This window comes from Phocoena sinus, chromosome 11, assembly GCF_008692025.1.
Source record: "Phocoena sinus isolate mPhoSin1 chromosome 11, mPhoSin1.pri, whole genome shotgun sequence".
Lineage (NCBI taxonomy): Eukaryota > Metazoa > Chordata > Mammalia > Artiodactyla > Phocoenidae > Phocoena > Phocoena sinus.
Window position 1 is genome coordinate 88,691,479 of NC_045773.1, and position 20,398 is coordinate 88,711,876.

The window sequence follows — 20,398 nt, forward strand, 5'->3', positions numbered from 1 at the left end:
TAAATCTGGTTTGGTGGTGCTGAATTCTCTTACCTTTTGCTTGTCTGTAAAGGTTTTAATTTCTCCCTCAAATCTGAATGAGATCCTTGCTGGGTAGAGTAATCTTGGTTGCAGGTTTTTCTCCTTCATCACTTTAAATATGTCCTGCCACTCCCTTCTGGCTTGCAGAGTTTCTGCTGAAACATCAGCTGTTAACCTTATGTGTTATTTGTTGTTTTTCCCTTGCTGCTTTTAATATGTTTTCTTTGTATTTAATTTTTGACAGTTTCATTAATATGTGTCTTGGCGTACTTCTCCTTGGATTTATCCTGTATGGGACTCTCTGTGCTTCCTGGACTTGATTAACTATTTCCTTTCCCATATTAGGGAAGTTTTCAACTATAATCTCTTCAAATATTTTCTGAGTCCCTTTCTTTTTCTCTTCTTCTTCTGGAACCCCTATAATTCGAATGTTGATGCATGTGATGTTGTCCCAGAGGTCTCTGAGACTGTCCTCAGTTCTTTTCATTCTTTTTTCTTTATTCTGCTCTGCAGTAGTTATTTCCAGTATTTTATCTTCCAGGTCACTTATCCGTTCTTCTGCCTCAGTTATTCTGCTATTGATCCCATCTAGAGTATTTTTCATTTCATTTATTGTGTTGTTCATCGTTGTTTGTTTCATCTTTAGTTCTTCTAGGTCCTTGTTAAATGTTTCTTGCATTTTGTCTATTCTATTTCCAAGATTTTGGATCATCTTTACTATCATGATTCTGAAATCTTTTTCAGGTAGACTCCCTATTTCCTCTTCATTTGTTAGGTCTGGTGGGTTTTTATCTTGCTCCTTCATTTGCTGTGTGTTTTTCTGTCTTCTCATTTTGCTTATCTTACTGTGTTTGGGGTCTCCTTTTTGCAGGCTGCACGTTCGTAGTTCCCGTTGTTTTTGGTGTCTGTCCCCATTGGCTAAGGTTGGTTCAGTGGGTTGTATAGGCTTCCTGGTGGAGGGGACTAGTGCCTGTGTTCTGGCCGATGAGGCTGGATCTTGTCTTTCTGGTGGGCAGGTCCACGTCTGGTGGTGTGTTTTGGGGTGTCTGTGGACTTATTATGATTTTAGGCAGCCTCTCTGCTAATGGGTGGGGTTGTGTTCCTGTCTTGCTAGTTGTTTGGCATAGCCTGTCCAGCACTGTAGCTTGATGGTCGTTGAGTGAAGCTGGGTGCTGGTGTTGAGATGGAGATCTCTGGGAGATATTCGCCAGCTGGGAGGTCTCTTGTGGTCCAGTGTCCTGAAGTTGGCTCTCCCACCTCAGAGGCACAGCACTGACTCCTGGTTGCAGCACCAAGAGCCTTTCATCCACCTGGCTCAGAATAAAAGGGAGAAAAAGTAGAAAGAAAGAATTAGTAGAAGTAGAAAGAAAGAGAAAGAAAGAAAGGAGGGAGGGAGGGAGGAAGGAAGGAAGGCGGGAAGGAAGGAAAAAAAGAAAGGAGATAAAGTAAAATAAAATTAAGATAAAATATAAAGTTAATAAAATAAAAAAAAAATTATTAAGAGAAAAAAAAAAAAAAACAATGGACGGATAGAACCCTAGGACAAATGGTGGAAGCAAAGCTATACAGACAAAATCTCACAGAGAAGCATACACATACACACTCACAAAAAGAGGAAAAGGGGAAAAAATCATAAATCTTGCTCTCAAAGTCCACCTCCTTAATTTGGGATGGTTCCTTGTCTATTCAGGTATTCCACAGATGCAGGGTACATCAAGTTGATTATGGAGCTTTAATCCGCTGCTCCTGAGGCTGCTGGGAGAGATTTTCCTTTCTCTTCTTTGTTCTCACAGCTCCTGTGGTTCAGCTTTGGATTCGGCCCCGCCTCTGTGTGTAGGTCGCTGGAGGGCGTCTGTTCTTCGCTCAGACAGGAGGGGGTTAAAGGAGCCGCTGATTCAGGGGCCTCTGGCTCACTCCGGCCGGGGGGAGGGAGGGGCACGGAGTGCGGGGCGGGCCTGCGACGGCAGAGGCCTGCGTGACGTTGCACCAGCGTGAGGCGCGCCGTGCCTTCTCCCCCACTGGCTCCCGGGACCCTGGCAGTGGCGGGCTGCACAGGCTCCCGGGAGGGGAGGTGTGGAGAGTGACCTGTGCTTGCACACAGGCTTCTTGGTGGCGGCAGCAGCAGCCTTAGCGTCTCATGCCTGTCTCTGTGGTCTGCGCTGTTAGCCGCGGCTCGTGCCCGTCTCTGGAGGTCCTTTAAGCAGCTCTGAATCCCCTCTCCTCGCGCACCAGGAAACAAAGAGGGAAGAAAAAGTCTCTTGCCTCTTCGGCAGGTCCAGACCTTTACCCGGACTCCCTCCCGGTTAGCTGTGGTGCACTAACCCCCTTCAGGCTGTGTTCACGCCGCCAACCCCAGTCCTTTCCCAGCGCTCCGACTGAAGCCCGAGCCTCAGCTCCCAGCCCCGCCTGCGCCGGCGGGTGAGCAGACAAGCCTCTCAGTCAGGTGAGTGCCTGTCGGCGCCGATCCTCTGTGCAGGAATCTCTCCGCTTTGCCCTCTGCACCCCTGTTGCTGTGCTCTCCTCTGCGGCTCCGAAGCTTACCCCCTCCGCCACCCGCAGTCTCCGCCCACGAAGGGGCTTCCTAGTGTGTGGAGACCTTTCCTCCTTCACGGCTCCCTCCCACTGGTGCAGGTCCCGTCCCTGTTCTTTTGTCTCTGTTTATTCTTTTTTGTTTTGCCCTACCCAGGTACATGGGGGAGTTTCTTGCCTTTTGGGAGGTCTGAGGTCTTCTGCCAGTGTTCAGTGGGTGTTCTGTAGGAGTTGTTCCACGTGTAAATGTATTTGTGGTGTATCTGTGGGGAGGAAGGTGATCTCCGCGTCTTACTCTTCCGCCATCTTCCCGGAAGCCCCAAGGCCTCATTCTTAAAACTTATAGAAGCCAATGGAAGTAAAGCTGACAAGGTCGTTTGCAAAGTCATGAACATATTTCCCCAGTTTTTCATGTGAAGCATAAAGAGACAAGAATGAAGTCAGTGGTAGACCTCACTTTGTGAGTAGGAAGTATGGAATGGAAAATAAGATGGTGAGGTTGTATGAAGAGCATGTGTACTCAGCTATCCCCCATGACTCCTCTGACTTCATAAAGTCTTCTCTGACTTTTGACTTCTATTTTCCCTTCTCCAAACAAAAGCATCATAAAAATCTTACGAATCCCTTCCATAGAGAGCCACGGTTGTCGTTAATAAAAATTACAGTAGAAGGACCACGGAAAGGTGTGAATGAATGAAGCTTGCTGTGATCTGACACTGTAGACGTGAGTCTGATTTCTGAATAGATCATTAAAGTAGAATAATGAAGAAAGGAGTACTCTCAAATGATGGCGTGAATGCCTCTTGGCTTTCTTTTTTTTTTTTTTTTCAGGTAAGGAAGGAAAAATCTGTGTGTTATCATTAGAGCATTTGATGTCAAGCAGAATGTCCCAGTATTGTGATTCAATAATCACTCTTACCATCTTTAAATAGAAGTAAAGCTTATTCTAAATTGCTGGTTAGGAATCTTCTCAGAATGATCGACGGTGTATGATTAAAACTGTTGTACAGGCAATTGCTTCCGCACACATGTAGAGGAGAACAGAGCGTCCTAAAGGCAATTCAGTGCTCCACCTTTGAGCCAAGATCCAAGTACTAACTGTCTTTACTTGGTCACTTTTTAAAACTAGCTTAACTAGTTAATGAATACCCCTATCTACCTTTTCATCAGAGCCTGTCTCAACTATAGAATCTGTTCAACCAAAGTATCTAATAACATCATTCTTTTGCCTACTCCAAGTTCTGCATAAGACCCCCTCCAATTTATCTCCCCTACTATGGCCTCATCTCCCAAGGACAGGTCTGCTGAGAGCCTACGACTCTACGACACTTCCTACCTATGTCCATCCTCCCATTCTCAGCCAGCTCGTCTTTTCCTAGGGGAAGCCTATCCATATTCTTGCTGCAATGCATGATCTTCCTGCTATATTTGGGCCTATTTCTCTTTGGGATCAGAAAAATATACTTTTTAAAAAGCTAAGCGAAAGTATTTCCTCTATCCCAGAAGCCTGTGCTTATTACAAACCACAGTGATTAAAGATCCTGGGGTGCCAGGGGAAACTTGGGTCCACATATGACATGGGTCCATTGACAAGATTTTTACAATGCAGCAGACACAGCAGAAATGATGGGAAATCATGACAGCAGCATGTGAGTCTGTGAAGCTGTTTGGTATCCTGAAGCTTATATCTGCCAGCTGTTGATCTTTTTTGTTTCCTTAGAATGAGTATGCAAAATATATCCTTTGTGACAGCTAAAATAGCACAAAGACTGATACATATTTTAGCAAAATACTAACATTGTAAATAGATTTAATATTATACTTATTCTTAATATGAATTGTTAACTCACATAGTAGCCATTATTAACTAGCCACACATTAATTTCTTATAATAATCATAAGATACCATATATAATATAATATTTGCTCTGCAGTATACCAAGTACATCACACATATTAACTCATTTAATATTCATAATAATTCCATATGGCTATTATTATTACTATATCTCTTTTTCAGATGAAAAAACTGAAGTGTATAAAGTTTAAATAAAATGCCCTAGCTCTTGTTCCTTGAAAATCCATGAGCTGGGTACCAAACTGAAGCATTGCAATTGCAGGACCTGTACGCTGAATCTCTGGGCTAATGATACCAGGCAAGGGTTCTCAAAGGATGATTTATGTGCTGAAGAAATTTATACTGCGCATAATAAGGATAGGAAGAAGGAGGTCTATGTCTTTGTGACTTGGCTTCCTATAATCTTTTTTCCCAGTTTTACTGAGATAGAACTGACATGTAACACTGTATTAGTTTATAACATAATGATTTAATATATATATATAGTGCAATAATTACCACATAAGTTTAGTTAACATCCATCACCTCGCATAGTTAAAATTTTTTTTTCTTGTGATGAGAACTTTTAAAATCTACTCTTTTAACAACTTTCAGATATACTAAACAGCATAGTCACCATGCTGTACATTACATACCCAGAACTTATTTACCTTATAACTGGAAGTTTGTACCTTTTGACCACCTTCGCCCATTCCCCATTCCCCTGGCAACCACCAATCTTCTTTCTGTTTCTATGACTCGGTTTTTTTAGATTCCGCATATAAGTGAGATAATACAGTATCTGTCTTTCTCTGTACGACTTATTTCACTTAGCATAATGCCCTCAAGGTCCATCCATGTTGTTGAAAATGACAGGATTTCCTTATTTTTTATGGATGAATAATATTCAATTGTGTGTATATGTGTGTGTGTATGTTCTTTATCCGTTCATCTGCTAATGGACACTTAGGTTGTTTCCATGTCTTGACTGTTGTAACTAATGTTGCAAAGGACATGGGGATACAGATCTCTTTGTGGTAGTGATTTCATTTCCTTTGAGTATATTCCCAGAAGAGGGACTGCTGAATCATATGGTATTTCTATTTTTTAGTGTTTTGAGGAACCTCCATACTGTTTTCCACAGTGGCTGTATGAGTTTACATTCCCACCAACAGTGCACAAGGGTTCCTTTTTCTCCACATCCTTGCCAACACTTGTTATCGTTTGTCTTTTGTATGATAACCATTCTAACAGGTCTGAGGTGGTATCTCACTGTGTGTTGATTTTCATTTCCCTGATGATCAGTAATGTTAAGCACATTTTCATGTATCTGTTGGCCATTTGTATGAGTTCTTTATTTTGGATATTATCCTCTTTTCAGATATATGATTTGCAAATATTTTCTTCCACTTGGTAGTTTGCCTTTTCATTTTGTTGACTGTTTCCTTTGTTGTGCAGAAGTTTTTTAGTTAGGAGTAGTCCTTCCTTTCTTTTGTTGCCTTTGCTTTTGGTGTCAAATCCAAAAAATCATTGTCAAGACTGATGTCAAGGAGCTCACCCCTTATGCTTTCTTCTAGGAGTCTTATGGTTTTCAATTTTTTTTATTGGAGTATAGTTGCTTTACAATATTGTGTTAGTTTATACTATACAGCAAAGTGAATCAGCTATACGTATACATATATCCCCGTTTTTGGATTTCCTTCGCATTTAGGTCACCACAGAGCGCTGAGTAGAGTTCCCTGAGCTATACAGTAGGTTCTCATTAGTTATGTATTTTATACATAGTATCAGTAGTGTATATGTGTCAAACCCAGTCTCCCAATTCATCCCCCCCCTTCCCCATTGGTATCCATACATTTGTTCTCTACATCTGTGTCTCTATTTCTGCTTTGTAAATAAGATTGTCTATACCAATTTTTTTAGATTCCACATATATGTGTTAATATATGATATTTGTTTTTCTCTTTCTGACTTACTTCACTCTGTATGACAGTCTCTAGGTCCATCCATGTTTCTACAAATGACCCAATTTCGTTCCTTTTTATGGCTGAGTAATATTCCATTGTATATATGTGCCACATCTTCTTTATCGATTCATCTGTCGATGTACATTTAGGTTGTTTCCATGTCTTGGCTATTGTGAATAGTGCTGCTATGAACATAGGGGTGCGTGTACCTTTTTGAATTATACTTTTGTCTGGGTATATGCCCAGGAGTGGGATTGCTGGATCATATGGTAATTCTATTTTTAGTTTTCTAAGGAAACTCCACACTGTGTTCCATAATGGTTGCACCAACTTACATTCCCACCAGCAGGGTAGGAGGGTTCCCTTTTCTCCTTACCTTCTCCAGCATTTGTTATTTGTAGACTTCTTAATGATGGCCATTCTGAATGGTGTGAGGTGGTACCTCATTGTAGTTTTGATTTGCATTTCTCTAATAATTAGTGATGTTGAGCATCTTTTCATGTGCCTACTGGCCATCTGTATGTCTTCTTTGGAGAAATGTCTATTAAGGTCTTCTGCCCATTTTTTGATTGGGTTGTTTGTTTTCTTGTTGTTGAGTTGTATGAGATGTTTGTATATTTTGGAGATTAAGCCCTTGTCTGTTGCATCATTTGCAAATATTTTCTCCTATTCTGTAGGTTGTCTTTTCATTTTTTGTTTGTTTTTGTAGTTTTTTATGGTTTCCTTTGCTGTGTAAGAGCTTGTAAGTTTGACAGGAATTTCAAAACTTCAGGGTTGAGATACAAAAAACCAGTATTATTAAAGGGGGAGTGATTCATTACAAATCGCTACCCTTCATCAAATTAGGATATTCAAGCATGGTGTCATTTGAATAAGACCATAATGTCACTTGCATGAGCTGTCACATTACTCGTCTTTTCCCCATTGGGCCACAGTATTTTGAGAAACAGACCATCAAATGTGTAGGTAAAGGAGGGCAGGGAGTATACCTCTGGACAGAAATACCTTTAAGTGACTGAAGCAACAGTAGCTAGTGGCAAAGGAAAAGAACTTGAGCACTCAGAACACTGTTGGAGGCCTTGCACACTTTATGAAAACTTGATTACTTGCCACCTGCTAGGATGAAGGGAAGACAGAAAACTGTTTTTTTTATCTTGATTCTGTCTCTACAAAGACGCTCTCTGCAGGTTTGTTTACTCCTTTAGTTTTGTCCTCAAACTGCAGACCAAGATGATTTTTTTCCTAAATATGTAATTTTGAATTAACACTGCCTATCCCCATTCCAAATTGGCTCCCATTTTTCCTGTATCCTCCAAACACCCCCACCAATCTCTATCCTGCCGTGTAGGAAAACATACCAAAAATGGGTTTGCACTATATTTAGAAAGTATGATTTAAAAAAAATTATCAGTAATTGTATCTGGTTGTTTTGTTCCCAGATCATATCCTCCTTCTTTGCTACATTTAGATGTTAGAGAGGAGAATGTGTCATCCATGGAGGGGGAGCTGAGGTGCTGATGTGTACACAGCTATAGCCCCCATGCACAAATCAGATCCTGAACCTGAAAAGTAGGAATATCTTGGTTGGAAACAAAACTGGATGGGAAACGTTGATCAAAATGTAAAATAGCCAATATGTCCAAGTGGTCAAAATGAGTATTTCCAGTCTATTTTAAGTGCATTTTTATGGCTCACAATTGTTATCTAATCATTGTGTTTTCCCAAATGGTTAGAATTTCAGGTCAAAAGAAGAAATAGTTACACCTCAGTAGAGTACACCATTGAAAAGATCATTTAAACAAACATCTCCCTTTCAAAGCTTCCAGAATGATAGATCACCCATTATCTATTATCTGTCTAATTTTTATACCTCCATCTATATGCTAATGCACACATACTATATATTAACATGTGTGTACACACACATACATAATGACAGCATGGGAATATGTCTTTGAACTGCATTTCTGTCATGCCCTTTTACTTAGTCACTCTCCCCCCAGTCCTGGACTAAGGGAAATTGTTTTTGGAGAAAGAAAAAAAACACCTCTTCATCCTTCCTTTGAATTCTAGCAAGAATTTGATGTATTATGAAGCAGGAAAGCCATTTAATTTTTTTCTCTGAATTTGATATTCTGACTGTCATGAAACCATTGTTTAGTAAAGGCAAAAATTGCAGCTACCTAGATTTTGCATGTTTGTTCACTGTTTTTAGATGGAAATCGAGGTAAAAGTTTGGATGGAATTTGCACACTGACTATTTGACATGCTATGTACTGACATTTTCCTGCTCATTAGTTTGTGCATGTGAGCAGACAGCTTATCATTCTCCACAATACATAGGCACACTGGTGTTTTGTTGTGTGTTTTATGTTTATGGAAGCCTTTCTGAAACTCTCTTAGCAGTTTGATAGCATAAATCCATATTTTAAATTTTTTGGATGATTTTTTGTACTTAATAACTGCCTGATCACCGATCACTTTTATTTTCTTATTCTTCTTTTTTTTTTTTGCGGTACGCGGGCCTCTCACTGTTGTGGCCTCTCCCGTTGCAGAGCACAGGCTCCGGATGCGCAGGCTCAGCGGCCATGGCTTACGGGCCTAGCTGCCCCACGGCATGTGGGATCTTCCCAGACCGGGGCACGAACCCGTGTCCCCTGCATCGGCAGGCGAACTCTCAACCACTGCGCCACCAGGGAAGCCCTTCTTCTTTTTTTAAAGGACTATTATATGTATTTTATTTATTTATTTGGCTGCATTAGGTCTTTGTTGTGGCATGTAGGATCTTTCTTTGTGTCAAGTGGGCTTCTCTCTAGTTGTGGCATGCAGGCTCCAGAGTGCACGGGCTCAGTAGTTGCGGCCCACGGGCTTAGTTGTCCTGTGGCATGTGGGATCTTAGTTCCCCGACCAGGGGTCGAACCCACGTCCCCATTGGAAGGCGGATTCTTAAACACTGGACCACAAGGGAAGTCCTTCACTTTTATTTTCTTCTGACATTCAAACAGACTTTTCACAAAAAGAATCCAAGTTTTAAAAAAAGAAACGAGAAATTATTATACAAAGAGGAAAAGAACATGTTGAGCATTTTTACAAAGATAATAAATATGTCTCTGTTAAGAGTTTCATTACAATAAAATAGATGTTTTCCCCCTTCACCTATTGAGACACTAACAGTTTGGGTCTCCTGAATTATATTATGTTTGATAATTTCCTATTGCATTAGTGAATTTCCATTTGGCTATAAAAAATTTCCTGATAAAGCACCATTATTTCTATGGCTCTGAGGCAAAGCATAATCTGATAATGTAGCTACTTTTATTATAACTGTAGCTAATGTGATAATATACACCATATTATTACAGAAATGCTTGGTGATGTTTTCACTTTTGGAAAAGGGCAGACAGGCTCAGAGAAAGAACAACAGGAGAGACAAGGGATATTCAAACAGAACAGCAAAGTGTGCCCTTAAAAAGCAAGTTGGCTCCACAACTGTATAATGCAATTTGTTCTCCCAGGAAGAATGAAGAAAAGGGGTGGGGGGCGGCGGGGCATTCCCTTCCTCACAAATCAGGGTGACACACCCTGTGTCTGAAATCAGAAATCACCTGTCTCTTATGTTTAGGATGATACCTGTCAACAGGGATAGACAATGAAGATGAGCTCATTAGGACAGACTGGTTATCTCATTTAGACTGAGTTTACCTCTAAACCATTCAATTCCAATCCATATGTTGAGCCCCTACTAAGTCTAAGTACTATGCTAGATGGTGTAGATACAGTGGTGAAAACACCATGATCCCTATTGTTAAGCAGAACATATTATTTAATAATCATAACACAATGTAGTGGGAGGTATGTAAATAATTAATTATCATTCCATGTAACAAGTGATTTTAAGAGATATTGACAAGGCCTCTTGGAGGCTGAGTAGGAGTTCCAGATGGATGAGACAGTCAGGAGTGTGTGGAACAGAAGGGTAGAGGTGATGGTTGCTAGAAGTGGTTGAAAAGGCATTGGGGGTGACAGGTTAAGGTCAGATGTGAAGGACATGACCTGCTCTGAAGAGTGTTCTGGACTTTATTCCATGATGGGGGTGGAGGAGGTTATCCCCAAAGGAGCAGCAATAATAGTTCAGATTTATGTTTTGGAAAGAACATAGTGCAGGATGGATAGGAGCGATAAACAACTTAAAAGAGGGGAAGGCCATGAGCTACACTAAGGTTGCTCACCAGATTTGAGGGATGCACAGATTTGCTGTATGTATTTAAGCCAAAATCAATTGAATGATTGAGGGAAAAAGTGGGAGTCAAGCGAATTGACTTGTGTGACTAGGTAACTGCTTGGCCCCATTAACTGATAAAGAAAAATCTTGCTAATTAGTTTGTTTTGGGATGTATTAATTTTGAGATCACTTCCAGAATATCCAGGTGGAGTTGCCCAGCAGGCTCGAGAAAGATATCAAACTTCTGAGTTACCAGTATATTAGCGGCAGTTAGAGTTTGGGAAACAGATGAAATAGCAGAAGGAAGAAATGGAAGGAAAAATGAGAAAGCTGAGGATGAAAGTCTGGGAACACACATTCAGAGGGCATAAGGAAAAGAACTAGTGAGGGAACCCAAGAAGAAGTATTTAGAGGGGAGGAGGAGAGAAAATAGGAAAAGGTAAAGTAGTGGTTTGACAAAGCAAGTTTCTAGATGGAAGGATCCAACTGTGTTAGAGACCCCCGGGCAGCTAAGAAAAATAATGATGGAAAGTCCTGAAGATGCACAGTTGGGAGGATTAAGAGACTGCGGAGGCAAACTACTTATTTTGAAGCTTGGTAGGCAAAAGAATGGTAAGAGGTAGAGTAAGGGATAAGGAACTTTTGTAACTGGTGAGAGCCGAGCTAGGCTGTGTGCCGAGGAAGAGAAAAACGTGCAGAGAAGGTAAAATATAAGGATTAGCCTTGGACTTGGAGAAGGATAGGTACTGATGTGAATGTAGAACGGAAAGGAGGCATGTGATGCGGTTCACGTATCACATGCAAACCCCATCACACATCTGTGAGACTGTGTTACCCATCTCAACCCACTTGTATGTGAAAGTTTGCCTCTTTGTGGCCCCAGACTGACTCACCCCAGATTAATCGTCTTATGAATATCATTGTTCATAACAATCTCTAAGTGAGGGGTTTGTCAAGGTCATCACAAACCCATCAACAATGTTATAACAACAATAACAAAACCTTCAAACCAAAGCCCCTTAACACATACTGTATTTTTTATGAGTTAACAGTATTGTATTATCTTAGTGTACAAGAAATGAAAACAGGGTGATAAAACTTGAATTAACAGATAACCTCATTACTTGAAGTTTTATTTTACCCAACCTTTAGCAAAAAAGAGGCAAACGATAAACATGTTCCTATGAAGTTCTCAGAAAGAAACTTTGCAAAATTTCCTTCCCTAATTCACTCTCTGTACCTAAAGTCCTAGGAAGATATTGTAAAATGTTATTGAACATGATACCCTGAGGCACAGAAAAATACTGGATCATTCAAGAGAGATCAAATTATGGTCATTTTCCTACACAGTAAGGAAAGAAGGGCTAAGCATTTAAAGATTTTCAGTGGAGTTAGAATACAGTGTATTTGTTTGGTTGACCTCAGGTTAAGCAGAAAATAAAATTTATCAGAACCTCTCATTTTCACCATTCTCTGAGCACTCCAGTTAATTTAAATTTTGTACAGGGAAACAGTACAGAGTTGATTTTTATTCTATGGTAGAGAAGTTATACTTGGTTACAGGTATGAACTTTCTAGGTATAAAGCACAGAAAGGTTTTCCTCCCTGATGATAAATCTTTTCATAAGTTTTATCCAATTCACTTAGAATTATTGAAGCCATTCCAAAGGAGACACTCTGTCATTCTATACTAGTGGTACATAAGATAATTCTCACTCAGTGGGGTTTTTTTTTTTTTTTTTTTTTGGAAAACCAGTGTTTGTCTCTGAAGAAATGAGCTTATCTAAGCTCATTGACCATGTTTCTGGTTCTGGTTTCAGCTTTGCTGTTGACATTGACAAATCCTTCACTTGTTTGGATCTCAGAGTTCTTATCTGTAATGCAAAGAGTTTGTCTGAGATAAACTTCAAGGGCCCTTTCAGATTTAAAATGCTTTGTGTCCATATTCTTTGTATTTGGCCTAAATTTTCCAATTTGGGGCTATTTCTCTTGGATCATTTCCTTCAGCGATCAAAACATCTCCCATCTTAAAATAATTTTGTTCTACGTCCAGCAGTCATCCCATTTCTCATAGAAAACTTCTTGAGAGGGTTGTCTGTATTGGTTGTCTCTCCTTCCTCACTTTCTATTCTGACTTAAACCCTCTCCAGCTGGGCTTCTGCATACACCTATCACTGAAACCACCCTTGTCATAGTTGACAGTGATCTCCATCTTGCCAAATCTTTGGGTTAATTCGCTATCTTTATTTTGCTCATATGACCTAGTTAACTGTTCCTTCCCACTTTAAAAAATTGTTTCTCTAATCTTCCATGTACCACACTTTCCTGATATTTTCTCCTACTCACTGCACAGTAACCCCTGCCGGCTTTTCTTCTTCTCAGTCTCTAAACCAACTTGTCTAATAGAAATATAACATGAGCCACATATGTGATTTTAAATTTCCTAGTGTTTAATTTCCACATTAAAAAAAGTAAAAAGGAAGAGGTGAAATCAATTTTAGTAATACATTTTAGTTAACTCAAAATCTCCAAAATATTATTTCAGTAAGTAATCACTATAAATAATTAATGAGCTACTTTACACTCTTTATATATATCCTTAATCTTCACAATCTGGTGAGTATCTTACACTTACAGTGCATCTCAGTTTGGAGTAGCATATTTTGAAAGCTGAAAAGCCACATATGGTTACTAGTGGCCAACACATTGGATGGTGCAACTCTAAATGCAGGAGTGGCCTGGGGCTCAGTCCTGAAGCCCTTTTTATTCTCCATGTACAGTCTTTCTGGGTGACCTAGGTGAGCATAGATTATCAGTCTTTCAATAAGTATTTCTTGGGTGCTTAACATGTGCCAGGCTACTGTGTTCTAGGTAGTAGAGGACACAATAGTGAACAAAACAGTCATAAATCCCCTCCCCAACAGAGCCTATTTTCTACTAAAAGAGAGTAGACACTAAACAATATAACTGAGTTAAGTATATCGCACAAGAGAAGGTGATAAGTGCTATGGCAGGGACAGAGGAGTGGCAGAAAAGTGGAAAGTGAAGTTAGAGAGGCAAAGAAGGGGTCAGATGATTTAGGGCTATTTTTTCTTTTTTTTTGTATGCTATTGAAAAATCTTTGGCTTTTATCATATTGAGATGAGGAAACATTAGAAGGCTTCAGGCAAAGAAATACATGATATAACTCAAGCTGTGAAGATGATTTTGGCTGCTGTCTTGAGAATATACAATAAAAGGTCAGGGGAGAAACGTTGTGACCAGATAGGAGGCTGTTGCAGTAATCTAAGCTGGAGAGGACAGTGGCTTTGATCTGTTTGTTACCAGGGGAAGTAGTGAGAAGGTATCAAGTTCAGGCCAGATATATAAACATGGGAATCATCAACGCATGTCTGCTTTGTCCAGTAGGATAGCTACTGGCCACATATTGCTATTTAAATTTAAATTAATTAAAAAAAAATCAGTTCCTCACTTATACCAGCCTAGCTGTATTTCAAGTGCTAATATCCACGTGTGGTGAGTGATACTGCAGTAGACAGTACAGATATAGGACATTTCCATTCTAGCTGAAAGTTCTGTTGGGCAACATTGATACAGATGACATTTAGAGTTTTGTCCTCCTATCTCTCAAATCAACTTCCTGCTAGATGTTTCCACTGAATAATTATATTATTGTTATACTAATATATGTCAAATTAACATCATATACACAACATGGTCAGTATTTTTGATTCCAGTCTTCATTCCTCTGTCTACTTTGACTTCATTTTTGCCATCCCGGTAAATGGGATCACCGTCTATACTACTGAGCCAACTATGAGGTCATTCTTCATTCCTATCTTTCTCTCCTCACCCATCCCGTCACTTCTAATCCATTAGCAGGTTGATTTGCTTCTACCTCTAAGACATAGCCTATGACCACTGCTTAGCATCTCCACGTCAATCACATCCTCTTTCACGGGACAACTGAGATGGCTTCCAAATTAGTGTTTTTTTCCACTCTTACAATGTGGTAGAATCACCTGGGAGTTTAGAACAACAACAACAACAAAAAAAGCCAGGAAAAGCAATGCCTAGGTGCTATTCCATGCCCACAAATAGAGCTTGTCTTTATGAAAGTTTCCCAGGGGCAAGGAGGGCTGAGGACCACTTTTACCCTATCCTCTTCCACCACTTCCCATTGTCTACTCACCACATAGGAGCCAGAGTGACCTTTCTAAATAGTAAATCAGATCATGTTATTCCCTCACCTGAAACTTTCTCATCATCTCTCATTGCTCTGAAAAGAATTTGGAGCTCCTGACCGTACAAGATCTGGCCCTGAATGTTTCTCCAGTCTGCTTTTGCCTGGCGGACACCTATGGTTGTCACTTCCTCTTGGAGGTGCCCTGTCCTTCTCATCTTAACCAGCCCTTCTCTCCTCCCCCAGCACCTTTCTCAGTCACTCCCCTTCCCAATTCCCTGGTTTATTTTCTTTATGGAATCTACTGTTCTCTGAAATTGTTACCAAATGCGAGTTCACGTGCCCGACACGTTGTGAGGCCAAACAATACAGAAACGTTGGAGTTTGGAGCCGGGAAATGTTTATTGCAGGGCCATGCAAGGAGAAAGGGGGCTCATGCCCCCTGCAAATGCCTAACTCCCAACAGGGTTTCAGCAAAGCATTTTTAAAGGCCGGGTGAGGGAGGAGGGTCACAGGGTATGTGATCAGCTCGTGCACAATTCTCTGATTGGTTGATGATGAGGTAACAGGGTGTAGGTCCAGGACTACCTGCTCATGATCATCAAATAGTTAATTTCTTACATTTGGTGGTGGTTTTTAGCATCTGAAAAACTCAGTAAATATGCATGAGATACTATTATCTGGGTACTTCAGAGAGGAGCTACAGCAGAGGATATGGGGAAGGGGTCTGTCCTGGGAGGCCTCATAGGTTCCTGCTCGTTTACACAATGATCATGGTTAATACTTTTCTGATCTGTTGTTTATCTCCCTGACTAGAACCTATAGTCCATAAGAGCAAGGAACATTTATCTATTTATCTCTAGCACTAGAGCAGAACCTGGCAACAAATAAATATTTTTGAATGACCCCATTCAATTGCTTCATTTAATACAGATTTTAAAAGATTTAGAATCTTCAGGGAAGAGACAGTGATTACAATGATGATAATAACGTACTCAGCAACAGCTATGATTTATAGAGTGCTTACTATGTGTTAGGCACTGTGTTTATTTCAATACACCCATTTTATGGATAAGAACACTGGGATTTAGAAAGGCAAAGTAACTTGATTGGGGCCACCAAGGTAGTAAGTATGAGAAGCCAGATCTGGAACTGGAACTGAGGCCAAGGTCCTAAATCTTAAAAAACAAACAAACAAACCCCCAAACCAAACTTGTAGCCATTTAATAAATATTTATGAAGTAAATAGAATACATGGCAGTTGATGCATTTTAGAAGCTTGTCAAACACTGATACTTAGTTTATGATTAGGAAAAACAATATACTTCATCTTCTCTTCCCATATAGACCTTGGGTCACTGTTGCATCCTCTTGCCCCTGTAAAGAACTCAAGTGCTGGCCTGCATTCCTCTTTTGCCCAGTTATTTTGTGCAACATGCTGTTCTAGCCTGAAGAATTCCATCTCCTAGCAGCTACCAGGGTTACTTGCAGCCTCAACGATCTTCCTTTGAGAGAGGGAAAAATCCCTTAACTTTGTAACACAGTCCAGCGATGCATGAGAAGCCTTTGTCAGACGGTAGGGGGGGAAAAAAGGAAAATAAAAATACCGTTCTCCTCTGGAATGTCTCCTAGGACTAGTGAAAAATGCTAATTCTGACAACAGTGAAGTCATTTAAAAATCAAAGCACCTTTGAATTATATTCGAAATGAGATTAAAATGAGAAGTGGTGCAAGAAAATAATTATATGCTTCGAATCTAGGAGCATCTTATCCCCTCCAGCTCTGTCCTCCTGGTGTATGAAGCCCTCGATGTTTTTCCCCCAGGAATGATTTTCCCGTAACTCATCCTAGATACGCTTTAGTTCCGTTTGCAGGAAAAGGTAGAGGGCTGCAAGGCTTTTCTTGATTGCCCCAGAATAGGCTGATGGGAAGTTCGAGCCTTCCCTCCTTTCTATAAAAAACCCCCAACGGTGCAGCGTTTTTATTTTTAATTACTCCAAGCTTGGTGTGCATAGGGGGCTTACTGGCCTCGACTAAACGGGCTGGATCTGGAGACTCCAGGAGATCAAGTTCAAAGTGGGTCAGAGCGCTTACAGAATGTGCATTTCTCCTTCCCAGCACAGGCCTACGCTCTCCACACCCCGCCTCGCGCCTCCGAGCCCCTCACCCTGCTGCGGAGACGCCCCTCTCCCCCGGGCATCCAGGAAGCGGTGGGCCCGGGGGATGCGCCCTGGGAAAAGGGCAAGGATCCCAGGCCGCGTGATCTATCCCCAAGACACGCCTGGCTCCCACATCCCCGGGCCGCCCCCGCCCCGAGCGAGCCCGGCCCCGCGCCCTAAGGCTCCGGGGGCCCGTCCGCATTCTTCTGCAGCCAGATGACGGCCCTCGGGGCGCCCCTTCTTCCCGGCGCGCGGCTACCAGGGCGCGGGGGGCGGGAGCTGCGCCCCAGCCCGCGGCCCAGATGGCCCGGCAGCCCCGAGCGGGGACATTTTCTCAGGCTTTCAAAGAGAGTACTTTCTTTCCTGCCTAATATTTAGCTCCTTCAAATGCAAATGGAGAGGTTTCGCTCCAAGGTTAGCATAACAATTATGGGAAAGCTTTAAATCTGATGCGTTTGTTTACACGATGAAAGGCCGGCAGGATCCGAAAGCTCGGAGGCCCCGGCTTTTCAGCGACTATTTTCTAACTGGTGCCCTGCGAGTCAATTTTAGATCACAAAGAAAACCAATTTATAGGACGGTGGAGGCTAATTTTGGAGGGAGTTCGACGTTATTATCATGTTTTTTTAAATGACCGCTGCTGAAATAGTGATTATTTTTGTCCCCCTTTTTCATCGTGAAGTTTGGTGGGAGGTAATTGGTGTTGGTGACGGGCAGGAAGGTCTGCATTCCTGGGGACTGTGGGAACTGAGCATGGGGCTAACGCAGGTAGAGGATTTTCCAGGGACCTGGTGGGATTTTAGCCTAACACGCGTAAAAGTGTCTTTCAGTGTGCTTGTCAAAGAAGCTGAACTTTTTTCGATTTGGCTTAAATGGTTTGGTGTTTCAAAAAGGGTTGTCTGGTTTTAGCTACAGCCTCAGACTAAGAGTTAGGGAATGCCATTCCCTCACTGTAAAACCATTGATTTCCAGATCTTGACACTGAGAACTGGGCCTGGCCCATTGGAAGTGTCTCAGCTCTGCTGGGAGAGGGGAAGGATGACCCTCAGGGCCTGATGAATCAGCAAGAAGGAAATCTCAGGCTTTTTTTTTTTTTTTTTTGTCTTTACTCTTAGACCTTCCAGGAGACTTTTTCCAGCCCTCCCTCCTGGCACACAAAGGAGAGCTCTTATATGCGGTGCTGTGAGATCTCTGCCTATTAGGGTCTTCTCTGTGTGAGGCCCAGGAGAGAATGAAGACCCCTGGGAGCTTGTTAAATCTATTGGCTTCATTGATAATATATTAGAAAATGTTTTGTAAACACTACAATCTACAATCCCTGTAACACTGAAAGTTTATGAGTATGGAGTGTTTAAGAGTATTATTCCATTTGGGGAGTATTTATTGACCAACATAAATATGCCATTTTCAGTGTGAAGATTAAGTGACAAAACCATTTTTTTTCTTGAATTATTTCTACAGGTGAACTGAAATACCTGTCCTGATGGTGGGACCAGGGCAAGCATGGATGGTGCTACTATTGGACAGGTACAAAGCAGTAGTGTTCAACCTGAGTGCGTAGCAGAATCACCTAAGGGTCTTGATCAACCGGATGGCTGGTCCTCACCACCCCCCCCAGTTGTCTGATGGAGTAGGTCTGGGGTGGAGCCTGAGAATTTCCATTTCGCACAAGTTGCCAGGTGATACTGATGTCCTCTTCCCAGGACCACACTTGGAGAACCACGAGCAGAAAAGAGCCAGACCTGTATTAGTTTGAGAGAACCTAATAGGATAAAGCAGTTTCCTCTTTTTTTTTTTTTTTTTGGCCGTACGCGGGCCTCTCACTGACGCGGGCCTCCCACTGTTGTGGACTCTCCCACTGCGGAGCACAGGCTCGGGACGCGCAGGCTCAGTGGCCATGGCTCACGGGCCCAGCCGCTCCGCGGCATGTGGGATCTTCCCGGACCGGGGCACGAACCCGTGTCCCCTGCATCGGCAGGCGGACTCTCAACCACTGCGCCACCAGGGAAGCCCTGATCTGGGTTTTTAAAGAGTATTGGCTTGGCCTATTTAGGAGCTCAAAGTGAAGTGAAGTCTTCCTGAATAGTGTTAGAAAAACACTATTTGGCCCTGCTAGCCAGATGAATGGGTTGTCAGCAGGTGGTGGTATATTAATTAAATATATATATTTTTCTGATATTCGGGTACATGGAACTTGCCCCTTGGTCATCTTACTAATCTTGCCCCTCTTACAAATTACCCTATGATATGGCCTTTTCTGGAGTGTTTTCTTTCTCTGAAACCCTAGACTACAGGGTCCTTATCCTTACTAAGACCCCTCTTCAAACCCAAGTGCTGAAATAAGCCTTTAAGACAGAGAAGTTGAGATTTTCATGAAATCTTAACTGTTTTAAAATGAAATCTTAAAACCCCCCTCATTCATCTAACCATTTGATGTAATCAAACATACTTATATGCTTATGTTTAGTGTCTGCGTTTGATCTTAGTGTCATCAATATGCGTTTTCCTGTTTTATTTTAAATTGCATATCCTGTGAAGGAGAGACATTTTAATTCTCACTTTTCATAGTGCTTAGTATGGAGCCACACGGATGTAGATACATAAAAACAAATGATTTTAATGACGATGATGATGTCTCATTAAGTGGCTTGACATGAAGTTAGGGTCTGTTTACATGCTACTAAAATATATAGATGAAAATATATCTTCTAGATAAAGTCACTTGACCATGGACACATGTCATGCTAGTTAGAGACCAGTAGTAAATTTAAATTACAGGAGAAATTTTTCTCAAGTCATATTTTTATGTGCATTAATATATAGCTCAAGAAATCATATGTAGGGCTTCCCTGGTGGCGCAGTGGTTGAGAGTCCGCCTGCCGATGCAGGGGATGAGGGTTCGCGCCCCGGTGTGGGAGGATCCCACATGCCGTGGAGCGGCTGGGCCCGTGAGCTATGGCTGCTGAGCCTGCGCATCCGGAGCCTGTGCTCCGCAACGGGAGAGGCCACAACAGTGAGAGGCCCGCGTACCGCAAAAAAAAAAAAAAAATAAAAAAAAAAGAAATCATATGTAAATCATTCTGTAAGATAAACAAACACCTAAAACTGATGTTTTGTTTAATAGGCACCATAACATGCTGGAGAACACTGACAAGTGAGCCTCACCAGTAACTAGTTTTGTGATGTTGAGTGTTGAGGATGGAGGGCGATGCTGTTGAAATAGAATTCGCTGAGTAAGTCATTTACCCTTCTCTCATCTACAAGCATGAGATATGAATGATCGTTATAGTTGTTTCTGGATTACACATATAGCATCTGCTCTGGGTTACTTAAACCATATAATACACATGCATGAGGGTCAGCATTGGTTTAAACAGGTGACTATTATGATAATACTGTCAACACCTTTTAAAATTATTGTGATCTCCTCTACATATGTTCAGTCTCCTACATTCAAGTCATCGAAAAGACAGTTAATTT

At 41.5% G+C, this 20,398-nt stretch overlaps 1 long non-coding RNA gene across 1 annotated transcript in view; it reads left to right on the forward strand.

Moving 5' to 3' along the window:
- Positions 1 to 20,158, forward strand: part of LOC116762353 — a 48,334-nt gene extending 28,176 nt beyond the window's left edge. The window contains exons 2-3 of the long non-coding RNA XR_004352245.1: positions 18,380 to 18,445; positions 20,043 to 20,158. This is a non-coding gene — a long non-coding RNA (uncharacterized LOC116762353). The remainder of the gene's footprint in view (positions 1 to 18,379; positions 18,446 to 20,042) is intronic.
- Positions 20,159 to 20,398: the final 240 nt, after the last annotated feature.